General features: G+C 40.0%; 1 protein-coding gene across 2 annotated transcripts in view; it reads right to left on the reverse strand.

Moving 5' to 3' along the window:
* Nucleotides 1-11,878, reverse strand: part of ANKEF1 (ankyrin repeat and EF-hand domain containing 1) — a 53,919-nt gene extending 42,041 nt beyond the window's left edge. For both annotated transcript variants that reach the window (XM_043987557.1, XM_043987556.1), the window contains exon 1: nucleotides 11,634-11,878. The gene's annotated coding sequence lies outside the window, so the exon portion shown is untranslated. The remainder of the gene's footprint in view (nucleotides 1-11,633) is intronic.
* Nucleotides 11,879-12,097: the final 219 nt, after the last annotated feature.

A 12,097-nucleotide genomic window follows, 5' to 3' on the forward strand; every position in this document is an offset into this window, starting at 1 on the left:
ACTGTAAGCTCCTCGAGGGCAAGACTCTCTTCCTTTTTGTTAACCATATCCCCAGAAATCTCCAATAGTTGGCACTTAATATATGTTTACTGGATAGATGGATTCTTTCCATCTTCATTTCAGTTTATCTTCTCATACAAATATTTTTTTCCCATTCAACCACTTCCTTTCCCATACTGGATGTACTAACGTTGTCTGTGCAGAAGCTTTTCAGCTTCAAGTAATCAAAGTGATCTGTTTTATCTTTTATACTTGCCTATATCTCTCAGTTGATCTTAATAATCTTTGTATTTTGCATATTCGTACAATACTTGAGCCAGTTAAGTAACTTCAGTGATCATCCCATCTAATCCTTCACTTTTCCATTAAGGAAACTGATACTGAAAGGATGCACATCTTATATATTGTGTCCATTAAGCTAGTGAATGACAAACTGTTACTTTTCATTTGCCTTCCAATTAAATTCTATCAATGATAAAAAATAAATAAATTTTAACAAACTCCCAAATTCTGTAAATGTCTGTCCCTTTCCCATGCTTCTCTTTTTTGTCAAAATTAGGAGATGGGGCAGCATTGCCTGGAAGAGATGGTATTGTTTACTTCTTATATGTTTGGAGCAAATCCTGGAAGAAATGGTGTTGTTCACTTATTTATTTGGAGCAAAGAACTAAGCAACTTGCTCTATTCATGTCAAGGACTAAGTCATAGGACAGAAGAGTTCCTAGCAGTTTTAACATATTCTACATTCAGTGTCCCAACTTCCTAGAAAATAGGCTGAAATAAAAATAGGAAACTTGATTTCTTGGATTAAAGCTGTAAATAACAACATCAGCTCTTCTTATTTTATCATATACTGATGCCAAACAACAGCAACGAACTTAGATCTTCAAATCATTCGTGTGTAACAACCAATAGAGAAGGATGTAGAGTAATAGTAGACTTTGAAGGAACCTCAGAAGTCATTTAGTCCAACCTGGAGGATTAAGAATTGCCTATACAAAATCTCTGGAGTGGTGGTAATGCATCATCTTTGCTAGAAGACCTATGGTGAAGGGGAATTCACTACTTCCTGAGGCATCCTATTCTACTTTTGGCCAGCTCTAATTCTTGGCGGGGGGCGGGGGGGGGTCCTCTTGTAATTTAGAGGGGTGGAAATTGGTACTCTTTCCCATAGTTGATATATTACAGAAAGCCAAGAGTATATAAGAGATGAAGAGATGTTAATGTGTTAACACAGTTATTAACACCCAGTGATCCCTTTATGAAGTATGAACACCTTTCTCTGAGTTAATCATAAAGGGCAACATAATTATCTGGGTTAAAAATGGGCCAGGTTGTTGCTGGAAGCTTCAGCAGCTCCAGGCAGTGCTGACCAGCAGCTGCTTGTGAAGCAGGTAAGGAGGAGGGGATTTCTCTCTCTTCTTCTCTCTATCAACTATGCAGCATTGAAGGAGAACTCTTGACCAGTAGAAAACATTGCATCCTGTTGGGAGCAGAGACACATATTCCCGAAAGATGCAGAGACAAAAAAGGCTGTCATCCAAGGCCAAAATCAAATCAAAGTAGCATGTGACCTGGCTGCAAAAAGACAGAGTTATGTACACAAAAGAAAACTAGCCCTGGCAACAACTGGGACTCAAGCTATGGAGAACAGACACTGGAAGACAATCTGAGCATCTTTGCCCAGCAGAGATATACTAAGTGATCTGTGAGAACTCAAATGCAGAGAAAGGACCTCAAGGCTTTGTGGTACTAGAGTTATCAACCGTAAGTTTCATTATTCCCCACATATGTGCTTCACACCATTATACTGTGTGTGCCTACTTTTTGCACAGAAGCTATGTGTATTTCTGGGGAGGGTGCTCCCAGGTATATGGGAAAGAATGTTTTATAGTTAATGGACTTAATATGACATCTTAGTAAATGCCTTGTATCTCATTGTGTTTCCTCACTGATCATTAATGTGAAGCATACTGGTAGGGGCTCATGAGCTCTAGTATTATCAGTACAGACATGAACTGATAAATGAACTCAGATCTATCTTTCCATTCTACCTCCTGCCCCACAAAGAAATTATAAACCCTTTAAAAGCAGGGTTTATATGTAAGCTTATGTATCCCTAGCACCAGGAACCATCTTGGATATAGGAAGCACTGAACCAGGAAAAAAAATGTATCATTCTAAAAGTAACCCTGGGAGTGGCTAATTCTACTATAGCTCACAACCCTCCCCCCTCCCCTCTACCAGTGAAGTCCCCACTTGTAAACAATCAGTCAGTAGCCACAAATGGTTTCAAAAATGCAGGGGGCATTTACTGAAAAATCAGAGCAAGGAGTTATAAGCCATTCCCCCAATAAGTCTGGGGCAATGTTTTCCACAAATAAATAGAGAATCCATGGGAAGAGTGTAAGTAAATCTCTTCTTAAAAGTCCTAACACTGGATTTCCAGAGACTGCTACTCTTCATAGCCTGATTCTCAATTTTTAGGAGTTATGATCCTTGAAGTTGCTTCCTCCTTCAGGTGCATCTGTCTCTGTGTCTGTCTGTAGTGTTGTCTCTATTATCTCAATCACGAACTGGAACTTTCTTAGACCAATGAATCCTCAAACAGTTGGATACCACAGCTAGACTGTTAGATACCATAGCCAATTTAGGGTGAGGGGAAGGGAAGGGCTGGGAGGAAGGTGGGAGGAATCCTTTACTTTCCCTCACAATGGTCTTTTCTACTGCAGTTGTTCCTAGCTTGAAAATCTCCCACAACTATTCAAATTTGACTAAGGCTTGACAATCTGAAACCTTCAAAGACATGGTTGACTTGTTTACTTAAACAATGGAGCTTTTCTCAGCCCAATGAGAGAGATATTTGAACCTTAAAAAGAAATCAAGGGGCAGCTAAGTGGCCCAGTGGATAGAGCACCAGCCCTCGAGTCAGGAGGACCTAAATTCAAATCCGACTTCAGACACTTAACACTTACTAGCTGTGTGACCCTAGGCAAGTCACTTAACCCCAATTGTCTCACCAAAAAAACCCCCAAAAAACAATCAAAAACGAAATCAAGGCATATATTCATCTTTTTGGTCAAATACCTCATTAACATTCCATGATTATATTCTGGGTCCTACTCAGTGACCACACCAACTAAGGCTGAGAACACCCTCCTCCACATAAGCTTTATCAAAATTTTTGATAAATCAGATACAAAATTTTCAGTATAGGATTGAAAATCAAGGTAAATGAGGAACTATGCAAGAATTATCACTAACAACTTACCATTTTTGAAGTAACTTGTTAAAAAACACTATATATGTATGTGTGTGTATACATATACATATAAAGGGAAATATATATATGGGAAAAGATAAATGAAGAATTTCAATCTCTAACTATTAAGTCACCGAACTTTGTTTTCCAAATTGTTCAGTCCCATATGGGAGGAGTGGAAATCTTGTTATTTTTATGAACAATTTAAGAGTGAACTTGAAATTGGTATTCTACCTGCTAAACATTTTTTTTTCAATTAAACAAACATTACCTGCCTCCTTTGTGCAGAGCACTGTGCTAGGTGCAGGCAGAATCTCAAGCTGGAAACAATACTGTCTTTAACCTCATGAAATAAAATAGTGGGATATAATATATAAAATATAATAATTTTCAATGGGTAATTACTTCTGGATTTTTTGGAGGAAGGAGGGGTCTGTGTCTGCAATTTCATTAGTATTGGGGGAATATAAGGGGGGAAATGACCTCTGTACCAGTACAGATCAGTATCATCTGCTATGTAATTTCTGTATAGTATTTTTTTTTAAGTGAGGCAATTGGGGTTAAGTGACTTGCCCGGGGTCACACAGCTAGTAAGTGTCTGAGGCCAGATTTGAACTCAGGTACTCCTGACTCCAGGGCCGGTGCTCTATCCACTGCGCCACCTAGCTGCCCCTCTGTATCGTATTAAAGAGTTACATGTGGGCACTGAGAGGTTAAGGAACTTACTTGCCCAGCATCACAAAGCTAGTATATGTGTCAGAGGCCGTATTTGAACCCAGGTCTTCCTGACTCCAAGACCAGGTCTTCATCCACCACTCCATGCTGTCAATAAATGTAAGTTAAAGCTACGATAATAAAGGAAAACTTTCAAATGCAGGAAAATCTTACCTCAAATAGTCTCTTAAGCATATGTCTTTTTTTGGGGGGGAGGGGACAGGGCAATGAGGGTTAAGTGACTTGCCCAGGGTCACACAGCTAGTAAGTGTCACTTGTCTGAGGCCAGATTTGAACTCAGGTCTTCCTGAATCCAGGGCTGGTGTTTTATCTACTGTGCTACCTACGTGCCCCCAAATATCTCTGATAAAAATATATAAGATATATTTAATACACATGAATAAGACCAAGAGCCATTTTCCAATAAATAAATGGTCAAAAGCAACAAACAAATGATCTTTAATTGAATTGGGATTTTCAAAACTCTTTGGCCTTTTTATCTCTAGCACTTAGCACAGCACCTCACATAACTAACCAAAAAAGAATTAAAAACTATAAACTGTAGGAAATATTGCTCCAATCACTAATAATCTGAGGAATATAAATTAAAAAGCAACCCTGAGTTTTCTACTAATCTCAAACCAACTGGAAGATGATGAAAGACAGAATTGTTTAATTTTGGTGGGGTTATAGGGACAAATACGGACCTGCAGATTGGTTAAACCATTCTGGTAAAAATTTGGCACCACCTAAAGAAAATTACTAAACTGTTCATACTCTGACCTACAGATTTCACTGTGGCACATATACCACAAGAAATTCAAAAGAAGAAAGAAAAATCTCACTTACATCAAAATATTCATAGCATCACTTTTTTTTTGGAAGCAAAAAAACTGGTAAAAAGTTTGGTGCCTATAAACTAGAGAAAGCCTAAAGAAATTATGCTATATGAATATGATGGAATTTTATGGCATCCTAAGGAGCTAAAAATAAAAGGAATTTAAGGAAATAGAGGAAGATGTGTATGAATGGATAGAGAGTGAAATAAGCAGAATCAGGATTCCCAAGTAATAGACAAGGATACTGACAAAGATGTAAGTGAATAGGGTACTGGAACACAGACAAAGACTATCTCATACAATATTCAGTTCTAGCCTAGGGACAAGGAACTGTTCCTCTCTCCTTTCTTTGGAGAGGTGGGGGTTATGGGTCCAGAATGACAGATATGCTGTCAGACAAAGTTTTGCTTTTCTGTTGGTTGCTTTTATTTATGTCAGTTTTGTTTGTTTTTCCATGTTCCAAGGAAAGGCTTATGGTGTGGAAATATCTTTGGAAATGACTGTGAAGTAAAAACAAAAGGTATGAATAAGACTTTTAAAAAATACAACTGAAAATCACAAGAGTAGAAATGGCACAGGGCTTGGAGCTGAGGAAAATCTGCATTCTAATCTCCCCTTATTGGCTATGGAACCTTGGGCAATTCAATCCACTTCTCTGAATTTCCTCATCCGTAAAATAGGAATAAAAATGCCTACAAGTCCTCCTCTCACAGAGTTATGAAGAGCAAATGATTCCACATCTGTTAAGTGCTTTGCAAACTTTAAAACACTAGCTATATTGACTTACTAACTTTTCCTCCTTCCTTCCTGACCACTCCCTTTCAGTCCCCTTTGCTGCATCATCTGTTTCCTGCCAACACTAGATATCTCCACAAATCTTTTCAGTATAGTATCTGTTCTCAGGGGTTATATTATCATATCTATGCATGTGACTCAAAAACTATACAAGGTATCCTCAAAGTCAGTGCTATTTTAAGCTTATTAAAGCTTACATTGGACAGCTGGTTGTTTTGTTCTCAAAGAGGACTAAGATGACATCACTATATTAGATTCAAGTTATAGCCTGTACAACTGTGGCTGATCAGACCAATATTATAATGCTCAGAAGGCTCCACCACAGGTGGGAACAAATAGTCCATGTGAACATTCGGAATGGATTCTCTAAATTTGCACATCTCACATTTCTTTTGTGTTACTTCAATTCTGTTTTGTTCATAGAGCACAGTGCCCTAGGGCTTTGATGAGGATACACCATATTGGGAGTTCTCTGCTGGTTTCTCCCATGTCGTGCAATCATTTTCAATGTTCTTAAGAGAAACCTTGTTAGAGTCCTTGTATTGGGCAGCCAGATGGCACAGTGGATAGTGTTGTCAGACCTGGAGTCAGAATGACTCCTCTTCCTGATCTCAAATTGGGCCTCAGACCCTCGTGTATCCTTTGACAAGTCACTTAACCTTGTTTACCTCAATTTCCTCATCTGTAAAATGAGCTGGAGAATGAAATAGCAAACCACTCCAGTATCTTTGCCAAGAAAACCTCAATGGGGTCATGAAGAGTCTTAAATGACTGAACACTAACAAGGCCAAAATATCAGGGTACACAAAGGGTACAGTAGCATCAGGTTAGATGCAATGCCCAGCTTATTAAAGCCTAAAATGACATTAAAACTTTTGGGACACTCTGTATATCTACAGATTCTATATCTATCCCAGATCTCTCTTCTGAATACAAGACCCACATTTCTAATCGTTTTCTGCATATCTATGCCCAGGTATCCCAATGAAGCTTTACATTGAACATATCCAAAACTAACTGCCTAAATGCAACATCTTTTCCTATAAAACAACGTCTCCTATATGTGTGTACAAACCTATATACATATATGTGTATGTGTTTATGAATTATATGGATTGTCAGAGATACAGAGGAAGCGTTAACAAATTTTGGCAACTAATTAGAGATTGGGTTAGGGAGAGGGGAAGGATAAATGCAAATATATGCAAATACATGAGTATGTATGTAAATACATGTATGCGTATGTATATATGAATATATCTATATATGTATGCACATATATATTGTTGTTGTTGATTTTCATAGTTTCTTTCCTCTCCCTCACCCCCATATCCAATTAATTGTCAAAACATATCGATCCTTCCTCCACATTTTTGATATCTATCATCTCTCCACTTTCCAACATTTTTTAAAAGAAAGAAATTCTTCAGTTAAAAATTTTCTCACTAAAAATGCTTAAAAATTAATTATCCTGGGGGCGGCTAGGTGGCGCAGTGGATAAAGCACCGGCCCTGGATTCAGGAGTACCTGAGTTCAAATCTGACCTCAGACACTTGACACTTACTAGCTGTGAGACCCTGGGCAAGTCACTTAACCCCCATTGCCCAGCAAAAAAAAAAATTAATAATCCTTAAAAATTACTTGTAAAGATAAGTTGTGGATGACAACAACGAATGAAAAAGTATTGTTAATCACTATATTCCAAGCACTATTCTAAGAGTGCTAGGGATGGAAAAAAAAAAAGCCATTCCCCACTTTCAAGCTTACACTTTAATTGGGGAAGACAGTCATGTAAGAGAGTTCAGCTGCAGGACCGATGAAAAGACCCATATGTCCTAAGGATGGGGTACAGCAGCAGGTTAGATGGCAATGCCCTGGGGTCTTATCAGCAGAGCAGCTGATTAGGACCAGAGGCCCTTAGGATACAATGGCAGAAATTCTGATGCGTCCTAGTGATTCCCTATCTCAAGAAGGACCGCAGTTTGTGACTTGGCACTTAGCTTATGCAAGTGGTGAGAGTGACCATTTTTCTCTTTTCCCTTGGTCTTCCCAGATGAGGTTTGTGAGTTGAGGGAGGGGGGTGGTATTTGGTGAAAACCTCAGATTTCTTTTAATTTACATTCTTCTTAATATTAATGTAGCATGAGTGGCTTGGCCTATGAGGATCAGGCCTTAGTGCATGTACAGATATTCCCTTCCTATTTTGAATTCAATTGACTACATGATCATTTGAAGGAATATCTTTCCAGCCATCCTTGAATGAGAGACTGGTACTGTATGATGACATAAGTTGGAGATTGTTGAGCTAGAACTGTCAGAATACATAAGGGACAACCTTGTCCTTCGTTGTTCTATATTTCCTTTGCAGCTTTAAGTGAAGTGAGGCTACTCTGAGCTGCCTCTCTAACAGTGGGAGGAAGAGTAAGTGTCCTGTTTCCCACCAAGTCAAATTGGCTGTGAGCATATGGATGCCTCTCTTGCTATGTTTCTTCTTTTCTGATCTTAGTAGAATGAGTATTCTGAGGTAGAAGTATTCAGTCAACTTTGTGAGGTTGAGAAATCAAGGTGTTTCATCAGCAGTCTGAACTGAATGGTAGTAGTAGCAGTAGCCATTGAAGCAATAGTAGCCAATGGTATGGAAATGCCTGCAATGGATGTAAAAAGACAGTCACCAGAGGATGGTGGAAGCTTCAAGCAGTTTGTTCCATCATAGTGGAGAGAAATTTTGGCTATGGATTGAAGAAAGACAAGGATCCTGGGAGCCTAGCTGAATGACTCAACCAGCAGAGAGATAAACCTAAATAGAACTTCAGGCCAGGAATTGGGAATTACCTCTTTTTCACATGTGTTCTCTCTAAGTATACCTTACTACCATCATACTTTTAAATTTGCATCTATTCTCCCCATAGATCCTGTGTATATTGGTGAGACGGTGTGTCCCCAGGTTTTGGCAGGGATGTTTTGCCCCAACAATTCTTACTATACTTTTTTAGTAAATGTTTCTGCTAGAAATAACAAAAACAAAAACAAATGAAAGCTGCTGGCTGATTGTTAATGTCATGTGAGTCCACTGGTGGGGACTCAGAAACAACACTATTAAGAGTGACCCTGGGCAAGTCACTTAACCCCCATTGCCTCACTAAAAAAAAAAAGAGTAGTCACCCACAAAGTTCTTTATTTCCAGAATTCTGAGAAAATAGTAGTCATTCTCTGGTGACCCCAAACTACAAGGGCAAGTGCAGGTTGAGAAAGTAGCCCCAGATATGGTTCCTATCTCCGTTATTTATAATTTCAATTCTTCTTTTGAAAGTTTTCGATATCCATTGACCCCTTGTTCATGGGGAAATGGCTCTGCAGTGTCATATATTTATGTTAATTCTCACTATAGGTTTTGGACTTCTCTCAGAAATGTTTGATTCAAAGTCATTCTGCCCCATAAATTGACAGCCTCCTTTATTATCCCGACTTTAATTTATATTTGTAGGCAGCCTGGCATAGCAGATAGTGAGTCATCATTCTAATGCAGGCCTTCATTACTTCTCACTCTGATTACCCTAATGGCTTCTTAACTAGTCTCCATGATTCTGCTTTCACTTTTTTTTTTTTTTAGTGAGGCAATTGGGGTTAAGTGACTTGCCCAGGGTTACACAGCTAGTAAGTGTTAAGTGTCTGAGGTCGGATTTGAACTCAGGTCCTCCTGACTCCAGGGCCGGTGCTCTATCCACTGTGCCACCTAGCTGCCCCTGCTTTCACTTTTTCAAGACCATTCTTCATAAAACTGCCAAAATAATATGCTTAAGGCACAGATCTGACCGGGTCACACTACCCTACTAAAAAACCTTCAGTGGCCAACTATTCCTCTAAGATAAAACACACACTCATTATCTTTTAAGGTCCAACACAATCTGGTTCCAACCTCACTTTCCATCTTTACTTTTTCAGGTGCTCTTTCTTCTAGCCACACTGATATCCTGAATATTCCCCGAGCTCAACATGACATCTCTTGCCTAGATGCATATCTAGAATGTGTACTCTCCCCATCCCCATCTTTCAGAAGACTCACCATCCTTCAAGGAACAGCTCAGGTATAACTTCCCCTGAGAAATTTTCCCAATTATCCCCAGTTTTAGTGCTCTTAAAAGCTGCTCAGATTTTCCTAAAGTCTGCTCCTCCAATCCCTTAACTCCCTACCCTATATTATTCTTACCTATGCATGTGTTATATGACCCTGGATAGAAATAGAAGTACTTTGAAAGCAAAGGCTTTTGTTTTTATCTTTGTATGTATGGTAGAAAGATTCTTAACCTGGAGTATGTAAAATTGATTTTAAAATACTTTGATGACTATATTTAATATAAATGGTCTCCTTTAGATTACTATGTATTTCCTTTTATGCATTTAAAAACATTAAAGGGATCCCTAACACAAAAAAGCTGAAGCACCCCTGGCACTGTACTTTGCCCTACGGTTGTTCCTCCCTATCCCTTCTTACTTTCTTCTAGTCACCATGAAAATCTAGCTTATCAGAATTGCCAAAAAGAAAAAAAAATCTGAATGAGGTTCTGAGGATTCTCCTATGAAGTACACGTATAGCACTGTGAAGTATTTTAAACTGCTTTATTCGTCTTGTTGAACTTACCTTGGGAATGACTAAGATGGTCCTTCCTGCTCCTCCCCCCCCACCTCAATATAGAATGGAAGCATTTGGATATGTCAGGGGGGAAAGGCAGTAGTGAACGGTAGTAGTAGCAGTAGCCATTGAAGCAATAGTGGCCAATGATATATGGAAAGAGTGATAGGTTTGGATTCAGACAAAGCTTAGTTTGAAATCCCAGTTCTGCCAGTTATTGCTATTTGTTGTTGCTGAGTCATGTCTGACCCTTTGTGACCCCATTTGGGGTTTTCTTGGCAAAGATACTGCAGTTGTTTGCCATTTTCTTCTCCAGTTCATTTTACAGATGGGGAAACTGAGGCCAACAGGATTAAGTGACTTGTCCAGGGTCACAAAGCTAGTAAGTATATGAAACCAGATCTGAAATTGGGAAGAGTCTTCCTGACTGCAAGTCCACTGAGCCATTGGCTCTATGTCTACCTCAACGTTTCTTTTCCTCTTCAAGTTTCAGTTTTCTCATTTGTAAAACAAGGATAATCCTTCCTTCCCTATCTCCAAGAGTTGTGGACAAAGCACTGGGGAACCTGCTTCTAGGGCTTTAACAGTATAATATGTCCTCTACTGATAACAACTTCACACAGATTAGAGGTGTTTGTGACCAAAAAAAGACATGATTCTATAGCCAACTTGGTGATCAGCCTCTCCAAACTTAAAGGGGCTGATGCTCAGATGACAATTAGTCAGTTAATCATAAAGTTCATATTTATTCTTTCCAGCTTCGTAGCAGCCCCCTCCCCAACACACACACACACACACACACGTTCTTCTCTCTTGACCCATGGGGCTTATGCAAAGTTTGCATAACCTTCAAAAACGCAGGATTACCATCACACCAGGTAGAGTAGTCATTTCTGTTCTTAGTGGAAGACAGTGAAATTTGCCATAGAAATCAGAGCTATTATTATGCTATAAACGTTAGAACTCCTGCAATGTTATCTTCTGCTTTTCAAGTAAGACTAAAATGGTGTAGGGTTCCATCTCCTGACTGGCCAATGACAGGGGAAGCAAAGCTCTTTGGGCAGAGGTGGCCCAAGGATTCACTTTCTAGCAGTGTGTCCAAAATTTCACATCGCTCAAACTTTACAAAGAAGTGTTTTTCCACTAGTGTGTGTCCCCCATCAGAGAGGAAACTGAGGCTTGTCACATGCAGTCCCATTTCACAATCAATTTTCAGTACATAGCAAGGTCCCTTAAACTTTCCTTCCCCAACCCAAAGTCCTAGTTTTAAGAGTGAAATGTGAATTAAAAACAGACCAGAAAGATGGTGTGTAAGGGAGCCGGGGAAAGCTGGAGGAGGATCACAGGGGCAGGGTTTTGCAAAGGAGCAACAGAAAAGCAGTGTGGCACTTACCTCTCAAGCTCTGTCTAGCTCTAGGGCAGAAAGCGCAGCGCTCTGGGGACAGCTACCAGCAGGGCTGCCTGACCTTCTCAGGTGGCTGTCCCTGTTCCCTCCCTACCTTCTCTCAAATTCTCCCAGCACCAGCTTCAGACTTTGAAGCAGGGCTGGGCGCCTCGTTGCTAATGATGCCACCGATGGCAGGACTGAAGGTTTGGAGTTTGGGTAAGAAGAGGGGTCTCTATCCTCAGTGGGGCAGGTTTCTGGGAGCAAGGGGAAGGGGGTCTGTTGGGGGAAGGGGATGGGGGTGGGGACGGGGGACAGGGGACAATTGTTCGCCTTGGCCACGCCTCTGGCTACTATGGCAACCAAACCGAGGGTAAGCAGCCACTGAGCCATGCACGCCCAATCTCAAAGGCATGCAACCAACCACTCGCACTCGATTTACACGCCCCTCCTCCTCATTGGAACGCGAACTC

This window comes from Dromiciops gliroides, chromosome 2, assembly GCF_019393635.1.
Source record: "Dromiciops gliroides isolate mDroGli1 chromosome 2, mDroGli1.pri, whole genome shotgun sequence".
NCBI classification, from domain to species: Eukaryota; Metazoa; Chordata; class Mammalia; order Microbiotheria; family Microbiotheriidae; genus Dromiciops; species Dromiciops gliroides.